At 45.3% G+C, this 12,581-nt stretch overlaps 1 pseudogene; it reads left to right on the top strand.

The window, feature by feature from the left end:
• Window positions 1-344: 344 nt before the first annotated feature.
• Window positions 345-12,581, top strand: part of LOC139277280 (putative nuclease HARBI1 pseudogene) — a 20,549-nt pseudogene continuing 8,312 nt past the window's right edge.

The following is a 12,581-nucleotide window of genomic DNA, read 5'->3' as shown; positions in this document are numbered from 1 at the left end:
CCACGCGGCTCAATGACCCAGTCACTGAGCGATCGTGCGGACAGCTCGGCTGTTGAGGCACCGGGCAGTCCTTTGTTGTTTGAAAAATGATTACATTCTTTGAATTACACAATGCAGTTGGAAGGAAGTTTTATTTAATCAGCGGGATCAGTTGACAAATCCTGAATTCACTGAAAGGGAACGCGCCTTTTCTCTCTCTCACATACACAATTGTCAAACCTAATAAAGGAAGCGAGTTGCTCCAAGGTGAACGCCATTTGTTGGCGATTCCCGGGGCCCGGCCAGTTTAGTCGGACCACGGGGTCAGGTCGGAATGAACGTGTTCGGGGGCCCACTTCCGCTTCCGGAGGGGGAAGGCGCGGAGTCGGGAGGGCGCATGCGCAAAAACGGTCAGTACAGAGAGTTTACTCCGATTCCGAAAACACACAGTAACCCGTTTGTTGAATCTTGCTGCGTGTGAAGTGGCCCGGAACCGGCGCCGTTTCCCCTTTCTGGTCCACTAGCTTTCTAGTCATCCTGCGGCAGCAACGTTGGTTCCAGTTATGTTGAAGAAAGACGAGGTGAAGGCCCAAGCGCTCACAGTGCACCAAGGTTTGAAAAAAGAGTAGGAAAGAAGGCCAGGTAAATCCCGTAGTAGTGGCTCACTGACACAAAGTTGGATTTGTAAAGCCCCGAGGAAGGGAGAACAGAGGGTAATGAGGAGCTGCATACTTACGAGATCCTTTAAAAAAAAAGACAAACTTGCATCTATATAGCGACTTTCACGGCCACCAGACGTACCAAAGCGCTTTACAGCCAATGAAGTGTTGTAATGTAGGAAACGCAGCAGCCAATTTGCGCACAGCAAGCTCCCACAAACAACAATATGATAATGACCAGTTAAAACAAAAGCAAAAGACTGCGGATGCTAGAATCTGAAATAAAAACTGATAATGCTGGACATCTCAGCGGGTCAGGCAGCTTCGGTGGAGAGAGAAAAGCAGAGTTAATGTTTTGGGTCGACGACCCTTCCTCAGAACTGGCGAGTGTTCGGAAAGAGCACATCCTTAACAAGCACTGAAAGGGGGAGGGGAAGAAAGAACAAAAGGGAAGATCTGTGATAGGGTGGAAGGCAGGAGAGATTAGAGAGACAAAAGGGGCGATGGGCCAAATTGAAATGGTAATGCCAGGAGTTAGAAAAACATTAGTCAACATAGGGTGTGAATGGTGGGATAATGACCAGCTGCCATGACCAGTGACACCAAGTTGGATTTGTAAAGCCCAGAGGAATGGAAGACAGGGTAATAAGGAGATCCATACTTCTGAGATCCTAAAAAAAAAGACAGACTTGCATTTATATAGTGCCTTTCACGATCACCGAACGTCCCAAAGTACTTTACAGCCAGTTAATTACTTTTTGAAGAGTAGTCACTTGTAAATGTAGGAAACGCAGCAGCCAATTTGCGCACAACAAGCTCCCACAAACAGCAATTTGATAATGACCAAGATCATCTGTTTTAGTGATGTTGATTGAGGGATTATTATTGGCCAGGACACCAGATAAATCCCCTGCTCTTCTTTGAAGTAGTGCCTTGGGATCTTTTACATCCACCTGAGAGAGCAGACAGGACCTCGGTTTAACGTCTGATCCGAAAGACAACACCTCTGGTAGTGCAGCGCTCCCTCAGCACTGCACTGGAGTGTCAGCCGAGGTTTCTTTTTGTGCTTAAAAGTGGAACTTTAACCCACAACCTTCTTTCTCAGTCCTAGGAAAATTATTGAGAAAAATGAGGTGTGCCGAGTTTTGATTTCAACACTGGGCTAGAGTGATCAATGTAAGTTTAAAAGGAATGAGAAAAAAACCTAGCGATTTATTATTTTAAGTTCAGCTTGGCATATAAGTTTAGCTTGCTATATTCCAAGTGATGAATTACAATAAATATGTGTGTATATAAAAACTAGGAGCCTACATATGATTTGGTTTTGTATATGTCAATACAGGTGTTGACTCACTGCCTCCACTCCTCAGTTTCTGTCTGGGTTCTAAATAAGTTGAAAACAAGAACTTGCATTTATATTTAAAATTCTGAGGATATCTCGAAGCGTTTCACAACCTATTGCATTACTTTTTTGAAGTGCAGTCATTGTTTTGTAGGCAAATATGTCAGCCTTGCCTCTGTGGTGTTAGAAGGTCATGGGCTCATGTCTCACTCCACAGACTTGGCCACATAATCTAGGCTGACTCTCAGAGCAGTACTGAGGGAGTGCTGCATTGTCACAAGTGCTGTTTTTTTCCACCTTTTGCTCTTCTGTTATAATTGTCAGCATACTCGGTTGGTAACCTTTGGCTCAGAAGGTTTTGGGTTCAAACCCCACTCTAGGACTTGAGCACATGATTTAGGCTGATATGTCAGTGCTGCACTTGAGTGAGTGTTGAGTTGGTCGTACCGCAGGGAAAGGGTCCACAGCCAGATAGGGAATGGAAGACCAACAGGAAGAGCAGTGCAAGGAAGGTAGTGCAGGAGTCCCCTGTGGTCATCCCCCTGCAAAACAGATACACTGCTTTGGGTACTGTTGAGGGGCATGACTCATCAGGGGAGGGCAGCAGCAGCCAAGTTCATGGCACTGTGGCTGGCTCTGTTGCACAGGAGGGCAGGAAAAAGAGTGGGAGAGCGATAGTGATAGGGGATTCAATTGTAAGGGGAATAAATAGGCATTTCTGCGGCCGCAACCGAGACTCCAGGATGGTATGTTGCCTTCCTGGTGCAAGGGTCAAGGATGTCTCGGAGCGGGTGCAGGACATTCTAAAAAGGGAGGGAGATCAGCCAGTTGTCGTGGTGCACATTGGTACCAACGACATAGGAAAAAAAAGGGATGAGGTCCTATGAAACGAATTTAAGGAGCTAGGAGCTAAATTAAAAAGTAGGACCTCAAAAGTAGTAATCTCGGGATTGCTACCAGTGCCACGTGATAGTCAGAGTAGGAATCGCAGGATAGCGCAGATGAATACGTGGCTTGAGCAGTGGTGCAGCAGGGAGGGATTCAAATTCCTGGGGCATTGGAACTTGTTCTGGGGGAGGTGGGACCAGTACAAACCGGACGGTCTGCACCTGGGCAGGACCGGAACCAATGTCCTCGGGGGAGTGTTTGCTAGTGCTATTGGGGAGGAGTTAAACTAATATGGCAGGGGGATGGGAACCAATGCAGGGAGACAGAGGGAAACAAAAAGGAGGCAAAAGCAAAAGACAGAAAGGAGATGAGGAAAAGTGGAGGGCAGAGAAACCCAAGGCAAAGAACAAAAAGGGCCATTGTAAGCAAAATTCTAAAAGGACAAAGGGTGTTAAAAAAACAAGCCTGAAGGCTTTGTGTCTTAATGCAAGGAGTATCTGCAATAAGGTGGATGAATTAACTCTGCAAATAGATGTTAACAAATATGATGTGATTGGGATTACGGAGACGTGGCTCCAGGATGATCAGGGCTGGGAACTCAACATCCAGGGGTATTCAACATTCAGGAAAGATAGAATAAAAGGAAAAGGAGGTGGGGTAGCATTGCTGGTTAAGGAGGAAATTAAGGCAATAGTTCGGAAGGACATTAGCTTGGATGATGTGGAATCTATATGGGTAGAGCTGCAGAATACCAAAGGGCAAAAAACGTTAGTGGGAGTTGTGTACAGACCTCCAAACAGTAGTAGTGATGTTGGGGAGGGCATCAAACATGAAATTAGGGGTGCGTGCAATAAAGGTGCAGCAGTTATAATGGGTGACTTTAATATGCACATAGATTGGGTTAACCAAACTGGAAGCAATACGGTGGAGGAGGATTTCCTGGAGTGCATAAGGGATGGATTTTTAGACCAATATGTCGAGGAACCAACTAGGGGGGAGGCCATCTTAGACTGGGTGTTGTGTAATGAGAGAGGATTAATTAGCAATCTCGTTGTGCGAGGCCCCTTGGGGAAGAGTGACCATAATATGGTGGAATTCTGCATTGGGATGGAGAATGAAACAGTTAATTCAGAGACCATGGTCCAGAACTTAAAGAAGGGTAACTTTGAAGGTATGAGGCGTGAATTGGCTAGGATAGATTGGCGAATGATACTGAAGGGGTTGACTGTGGATGGGCAATGGCAGATATTTAGAGACCGCATGGATGAACTACAACAATTGTACATTCCTGTCTGGCGTAAAAATAAAAAAGGGAAGGTGGCTCAACCGTGGCTATCAAGGGAAATCAGGGATAGTATTAAAGCCAAGGAAGTGGCACACAAATTGGCCAGAAATAGCAGCGAACCCGGGGACTGTGAGAAATTTAGAACTCAGCAGAGGAGGACAAAGGGTTTGATTAGGGCAGGGAAAATGGAGTACGAGAAGAAGCTTGTAGGGAATATTAAGACGGATTGCAAAAGTTTCTATAGATATGTAAAGAGAAAAAGGTTAGTAAAGACAAACGTAGGTCCCCTGCAGTCAGAATCAGGGGAAGTCATAACGGGGAACAAAGAAATGGCAGACCAATTGAACAAGTACTTTGGTTCGGTATTCACTAAGGAGGACACAAACAACCTTCCGGATATAAAAGGGGTCAGAGGGTCTAGTAAGGAGGAGGAACTGAGGGAAATCCTTATTAGTCCGGAAATTGTGTTGGGGAAATTGATGGGATTGAAGGCCGATAAATCCCCAGGGCCTGATGGACTGCATCCCAGAGTACTTAAGGAGGTGGCCTTGGAAATAGCAGATGCATTGACAGTCATTTTCCAACATTCCATTGACTCTGGATCAGTTCCTATGGAGTGGAGGGTAGCCAATGTAACCCCACTTTTTAAAAAAGGAGGGAGAGAGATAACAGGGAATTATAGACCGGTCGGCCTGACATCGGTATTGGGTAAAATGATGGAATCAATTATTAAGGATGTCATAGCAGTGCATTTGGAAAGAGGTGACATGATAGGTCCAAGTCAGCATGGATTTGTGAAAGGGAAATCATGCTTGACAAACCACCTGGAATTTTTTGAGGATGTTTCCAGTAGAGTGGACAAGGGAGAACCAGTTGATGTGGTATATTTGGACTTTCAGAAGGCTTTCGACAAGGTCCCACACAAGAGATTAATGTGCAAAGTTAAAGCACATGGGATTGGGGGTAGTGTGCTGACATGGATTGAGAACTGGTTGTCAGACAGGAAGCAAAGAGTAGGAGTAAATGGGGACTTTTCAGAATGGCAGGCAGTGACTAGTGGGGTACCGCAAGGTTCTGTGCTGGGGCCCCAGCTGTTTACACTGTACATTAATGATTTAGACGAGGGGATTAAATGTAGTATCTCCAAATTTGCGGATGACACTAAGTTGGGTGGCAGTGTGAGCTGCGAGGAGGATGCTATGAGGCTGCAGAGCGACTTGGATAGGTTAGGTGAGTGGGCAAATGCATGGCAGATGAAGTATAATGTGGATAAATGTGAGGTTATCCACTTTGGTGGTAAAAACAGAGAGACAGACTATTATCTGAATGGTGACAGATTAGGAAAAGGGAAGTGCAAAGAGACTGGGTGTCATGGTACATCAGTCATTGAAGGTTGGCATGCATGTACAGCAGGCGGTTAAGAAAGCAAATGGCATGTTGGCCTTCATAGCGAGGGGTTTTGAGTACAGGGGCAGGGAGGTGTTATTACAGTTGTACAGGGCCTTGGTGAGGCCACACCTGGAGTATTGTGTACAGTTTTGGTCTCCTAACCTGAGGAAGGACATTCTTGCTATTGAGGGAGTGCAGCGAAGGTTCACCAGACTGATTCCCGGGATGGCGGGACTGACCTATCAAGAAAGACTGGATCAACTGGGCTTGTATTCACTGGAGTTTAGAAGAATGAGAGGGGACCTCATAGAAACGTTTAAAATTCTGATGGGTTCAGACAGGTTAGATGCAGGAAGAATGTTCCCAATGTTGGGGAAGTCCAGAACCAGGGGTCACAGTCTAAGGATAAGGGGTAAGCCATTTAGGACCGAGATGAGGAGAAACTTCTTCACCCAGAGAGTGGTGAACCTGTGGAATTCTCTACCACAGAAAGTTGTTGAGGCCAATTCACTAAATATATTCAAAAAGGAGTTAGATGAGGTCCTTACTACTAGGGGGATCAAGGGGTATGGCGAGAAAGCAGGAATGGGGTACTGAAGTTTCATGTTCAGCCATGAACTCATTGAATGGCGGTGCAGGCTAGAATGGCCGAATGGCCTACTCCTGCACCTATTTTCTATGTTTCTATGAGACATTAAACTCTATTCCACTGAGAATGAAAGAAAGAAAGAAAGACTTGCATTTATATAGCACCTTTCACGATCACCGGACGTCTCAAAGTGCATAACAGCCAATTAGGTACTTTTTGGAGTGACTGGATAATCTGTTTTAGTGATATCGATTGAGGGCTCAATAAAATGGCTAGGACACTGGGGATAACTTTCCCCGCTCTTCAAAAATAGTGCCATGGGATCTTTGATGTCCACCTGAGAGGGCCGATGGGGCCTCAGTTTAACATCTCATCCAAAAGACGGCACTTCCGACAGTGCAGCATTCCCTCAGCACTGCATTGGAGCGTCCGCCTAGATTTTTGTGTTCAAGTTCCTGGAATGGGATTTGAACCCACGATCTTCTGACTCCGAGGCAAGTGAGCCACAGCTGACAAATGTAAAGACCTCATGATGCTATTTGAAGATTTCTGCTGGTGCATTGGCCAACATCCCTCCCTCAACAACTGGCCATTTATCGCACTACTGTTTGTGGGATCTTCCTGTGTGCTAATTGCCTACATAATAAGTCGCTGCACTTCAAAAGTAATTCATTGCTACGCGAAGAACTTTTGAACATTTCCAAAACATTATATAAATGCAAAGTGCTTTTTAGATCACTTTTTTTCTTTGGTCAATAATTAAAGCCATGAGACACAGCACTGGTTTCTTTCAGTGCCTTCTTTTATGTGAAAGGTTGGATTGTGTGCCTTTGGGAACTCTTTACTATAATTTATTTCATTGGCGAGTCTTCCTGTTTCAGCTTGTTCTGGATAAACTTCAAACCAAGGAGTCTTCTGCTTGTTGTAATGTTTCTCAAAACAACCAGCTTACAAATCTCTTACCTCAGTCAGTTTAATCACTCACTCAGGAATTCAGCCTAAAAGGCCACAAGAAAAAGCATACACTTTGGGACCTAGGCTTGAAAATTACACTGAGATGCAAGCATATTTCCTACGTAACAGCAGTGATTGCACTTCATAACGACTTCATTGGCTGTAAAAGCACTTTGGGGTGTCCTGAGGTTGTGCAAGGTGCTACACAAATGCAAGTCTGTCTTTCCTTTTTCATCTGAACGTTTAATGGGGCGGATATTCCTGTTCCTGTACCCTGGGTGTGTTGAATTGCCTGGACACACACAGCACATAGAGGAAAACTGGGCAGGCTTTCTTAGGGGCATGCAATCCTCCCCGTCGCCTCCAATTCTGCCCTCTTGTGTATCCCTGATAATTGCTCAACCATTGGTGGCTGTGCCTTCAGTTGCCTCGGCCCCAAGCTCTGGAATTCCTTCCCTAAACCTCTCCACCTCTCTACCTCTCTTTCCTCCTTCAAGATGCTCCTTAAAACATAACTCTTTGACCAAGCTTTTGGTCACCTACACTAATTTTTGTGCGACTCGGTATCAGAGTTTTTTTAATCTCGTAATACTCCTGTGAAGCGCCTTGGGACGTTTCACTATGTTAAAGGTGCTATATAAATACAAGTTGTCTGATACTCCTGTGTCCTTCACTCAGTCTATCCAATACACGCAGGCCCAGGGAGGGGGGAAATCTCTCATTACATGTTCCTCTGAAATTCATTCCTCTGCTATTTTAGTGCAGCCATTAATTCATTTTATTTCAAATGGTTTAGTGCCTCTGTTAAAATATCAGTGGAAGAAATTTCAGATAAAGGCATTAGGTGTCTGTACATTAATATCTCCCGGTGTAATTTTAGCAGAGGCAGAGCCCATTCATACCTGAGCTGGTGCTACCTCCACAGTGGAACTACCTTCTCTTTTATGCTCAAGTCATTCAATTTCTATAATGTGCTGCTGTTTCTGAGGGGTGTTTTGCATTGAATGAATTCTGTTTAACGTTAGTGGATAAGTGTTTGCCTACATAGCAACAGTGGCTACACTTCAAAAGTAATTCATTGGCTGTGAAGCATTTTGGGATTTCCTTAAGATGTGAATGGTGCTATATAATTGCGATGTTGTTAGTTCTTTCTCACTGGAATATTTTACTTGGGTGGGAATTATGTAATTGTTTTGCTGGGATCGTAATTTGTGCACAGCAATGTCCCACAAACAGCAATGTGATGATGACCAGATCACCTGTTTAAGTGATGTTGGCTGTGGGATAAATATAGGTTGAACCTCTCTTACCCAGCACCCTCAGGATCTGGCCAGTGCTGGATAAGGGATTTTGCCAGACGAGGGGTGGTCACATTAAATTGGATGGTACAGGTACTGAGTAAATGCAGTGGTACCGATATCTTAGGCTGGCTAGCTTGGGGCTGAGTGTGCAGCAGCGAGATCGTGGGGGCTGTGGATCGTAAGGTCAGGCCAGCGATTGCGGGAGTCAGCAGTGAGGAAAGACTTCAATTTTTTCATGTCGGTGTTTTGTGCATGAGGCTGGGAATGGTGCCGGATAAGGGAGTCCCGGATTAGGGAGGTTCAACCTGTATTGGCCAGGACACCGGGGAGAACTCCCCAGCTCTTCTCCGAAATAGTGGCATAGGATCTTTTACATCCACACGAGATGGCCGACAGGGCCTCGGTTTAACGTCTCATAGGGGACATAGTCTTAGAATAAGGGGTTGCCCATTTAAAACTGAGTTGAGAAATTTCTTCTCTGAGGGTTGTAAATCTGTGGAATTCTCTTCCCCAGAGAGCTGGGTCTTTGAATATTTATAAGGCAGAGATAGACAGATTTTTGAGCGATAAGGGAGTAAAGGGTTATGGGGAGCGGGCAGGGAAGTGGAGCTGAGTCCATGATCTTATTAAATGGCGGAGCAGGCTCGAGGGGCCAAATGGCCTACTCCTGTTCCCATTTCTTATGTTCTTATGTCTCATCCTAGAGTCAGTCTGGATTTTTGTGCTCAAGTGTCTAGACTGGGACTTGAACCCACAACTTTCTGACTTGGAGGTGAGACTGCTACCCACTTGAGCCAAGGCTGACTCTAATGAGGAGCAGTGTTTTTTAACAAAAGCCTGAATTGCGGATTTAGAACTCCTCTTGCAGTGTGGAAAGCAGGGATATCAGTAGATTGGGATACCGTGCCATCACTAATATGCGTGATGTTCTGTGGCGACTGATGTGCAGTGTAATGATGCTCCACTTTAATCTGATCCCTTAAACCTTTGAAACACATTCTGTGTAGACTACACTGAAGGGACACTGTCTCTTTTAATGTAACAAGGTAACTCGTGGGCGAGGTTATCAGAGATGACGGCGGTGATAAATACAAATGTCAGTGAACAATGTCTCTAGCCGTCCTTTAAGTAAAAAGAAGGAAGAAGATCGAGAAATCTCCTTGGCATCTTTCGTGCAGATCCTTCCCTTATCGTTATCATCTTATCTCTTCCACGAAGCCTCTGGATAGATGGCAATTAACTATAATCAATTGGCTCATCTAGTTTAGTGATAAAAACTAATTGCATGTGAATGAAAATTAGTTTTTGTTTGAGGAGGGGTGCCTTAGACGGGTGAGTTGCGTTGTGTGTCGCATTAAGTTATTTTACTTCTGGGACCTGGGTTCAAATCCACCTCTGTTCCTCTCTTTGACTGAGGGCATAGAAAGGGGTGAACACTGAGTTAGAAACGATCCTTCTGCTTCTCGGAGCTGGGATCAAATCCAATCTAGACAGTGAGACAAACAAAGGTTGCCCCTTTCTTAAAGGGACTGGAGAGGGAGGGGAGAACAGCGGGTTAGAACAGTGTACTTTTACTCTTCAAATGTGGCTTCGAACGACCAAGAAGATAGAACTCTTTCATCTCTCTGCCTCTCTCTGGTACACAGCATCTCCAGTCCAATCCTAGGGGATGTTAATCTGCAAAAAAATGCCTTCAAATTTGACACAAATGGTTCAGATAATGAAAAATATATTCTGCTCCAGATTTAATTATACATTTTAGATTAATGTTGGTTTCTGTTGAAAGACATTTTATGGTGATAGATTAGGATTTTAAATAAATATTGTGTCAGGATAACTCATCTGAAATTAAATCTTTTGTCTCCATGTTAATGAAACAAAAACCATAGTATCTTGAAAAAATCATGCTGTATTTAATAAGTTTTTAATGTCAGCTCAATATGTCACGGGTTAGTGTAGTTCTATTTATTCTGTCACTCAATATCCTACCTGGTGAGCTACCCTTATTGAGTACAGGCTTTTCCTTCAACTATATTGCCTCCAAACTGACCTGAAATCCCCAAAGTGCTTTATCAAACAATTTTATCCATACATTTGGAGAGGCACAACACTGGTAACAGGCATATTTCACTGTCAGTGTTCTGTATAATTAGCAGCGAATAAATTTCCCCCAATTCTCCATCCGAAATACACTGCTCAAACGTCAAATCCTAGGAGGGCATGAATAGAAATATTCAGGGTTGAGGAAAGGTCACTCAACCAAGTGAAGCTCATCCCCATCATTAACTCTCCAAAATTTCCAATTGTATTTTGAATAACCCCAGTGTTTTGTGCCTCTTGCCTCGCTTGCTGCATCATTACAAACATTGAACGCTCTTACCGTGCAGAGAAGTTTTTCCTTATTGATTTCCATCTGCCTTGCCTTTATACAACGTCTTTCACGACCACTGGACGTCCCAAAGCGCTTTACAGCCAAGTACTTTTTTTGAAATGTAGTCACAGTTCTAATGGAAACACGGCAGCCAATTTGCGCACAGCAAGCTCCCACAAACAGCAATGTGATAATGACCAAATAATCTGTTTTAGTGATGTTGATTGAGGGATAATATTGGCCAGGACACCAGGGATAGCGCCCTGTTCTTCAAAATAGGTCCACATTTCTTGCCTACATTTGAAATAATGTTTTCTGTGCCTATCTCCTCCACCTCCTCTTCACTCTTTCCTCCTTTAACACCTCCTTTTCCCTTCTGGTTTGCCGTACAATATTACAACAGTGACCACACTCCAAAAGTACTTAATTGGCTGTAAAGCGCTTTGAGACGTCCGGTGGTTGTGAAAGGTGCTGTATAAATCCAAGTCATTTTTCTTCATTTTTCTCTTTCGCCTTCTCTTTCGCCTTCTCTCTCGCCTTCTCTCTCTCTCTCGCCTTCTCTCTCTCTCTCGCCTTCTCTCTCTCTCTCGCCTTCTCTCTCTCTCTCGCCTTCTCTCTCTCTCTCGCCTTCTCTCTCTCTCTCGCCTTCTCTCTCTCGCCTTCTCTCTCTCTCTCGCCTTCTCTCTCTCTCTCGCCTTCTCTCTCTCTCTCGCCTTCTCTCTCTCTCTCGCCTTCTCTCTCTCTCTCGCCTTCTCTCTCTCTCTCGCCTTCTCTCTCTCTCTCGCCTTCTCTCTCTCTCTCGCCTTCTCTCTCTCTCGCCTTCTCTCTCTCTCTCGCCTTCTCTCTCTCTCTCGCCTTCTCTCTCTCTCTCGCCTCTCTCTCTCTCTCTCGCCTTCTCTCTCTCTCTCGCCTTCTCTCTCTCTCTCGCCTTCTCTCTCTCTCTCTCTCGCCTTCTCTCTCTCTCTCTCTCGCCTTCTCTCTCTCTCTCTCTCGCCTTCTCTCTCTCTCTCTCGCCTTCTCTCTCTCTCTCTCTCTCTCTCTCGCCTTCTCTCTCTCTCTCTCTCTCGCCTTCTCTCTCTCTCTCTCGCCTTCTCTCTCTCTCTCGCCTTCTCTCTCTCTCTCTCTCTCGCCTTCTCTCTCTCTCTCTCTCTCGCCTTCTCTCTCTCTCTCTCTCTCGCCTTCTCTCTCTCTCTCTCGCCTTCTCTCTCTCTCTCTCGCCTTCTCTCTCTCTCTCTCTCTCTCTCGCCTTCTCTCTCTCTCTCTCGCCTTCTCTCTCTCTCTCTCGCCTTCTCTCTCTCTCTCTCTCTCCGCCTTCTCTCTCTCTCTCTCGACTTCTCTCTCTCTCTCTCGCCTTCTCTCTCTCTCTCTCGCCTTCTCTCTCTCTCTCTCGCCTTCTCTCTCTCTCTCTCGCCTTCTCTCTCTCTCTCTCGCCTTCTCTCTCTCTCTCTCGCCTTCTCTCTCTCTCTCTCGCCTTCTCTCTCTCTCTCTCGCCTTCTCTCTCTCTCTCTCTCTCGCCTTCTCTCTCTCTCTCTCGCCTTCTCTCTCTCTCTCTCTCGCCTTCTCTCTCTCTCTCCCTTCTCTCTCTCGCCTTCTCTCTCTCTCTCTCTCGCCTTCTCTCTCTCTCTCTCGCCTTCTCTCTCTCTCTCTCTCTCTCTCGCCTTCTATCTCTCTCTCTCTCTCGCCTTCTCTCTCTCTCTCTCTCTCTCTCTCTCTCTCTCTCGCCTTCTATCTCTCTCTCTCTCTCTCTCTCGCCTTCTATCTCTCTCTCTCTCTCTCTCTTCTCCGCCTTCTATCTCTCTCTCTCTCTCTCTCTCGCCTTCTCTC

The sequence above is a fragment of the Pristiophorus japonicus genome, chromosome 12 (assembly GCF_044704955.1).
Source record: "Pristiophorus japonicus isolate sPriJap1 chromosome 12, sPriJap1.hap1, whole genome shotgun sequence".
NCBI lineage: Eukaryota > Metazoa > Chordata > Chondrichthyes > Pristiophoridae > Pristiophorus > Pristiophorus japonicus.
This window is presented reverse-complemented; position numbering and strand designations above follow the sequence as displayed.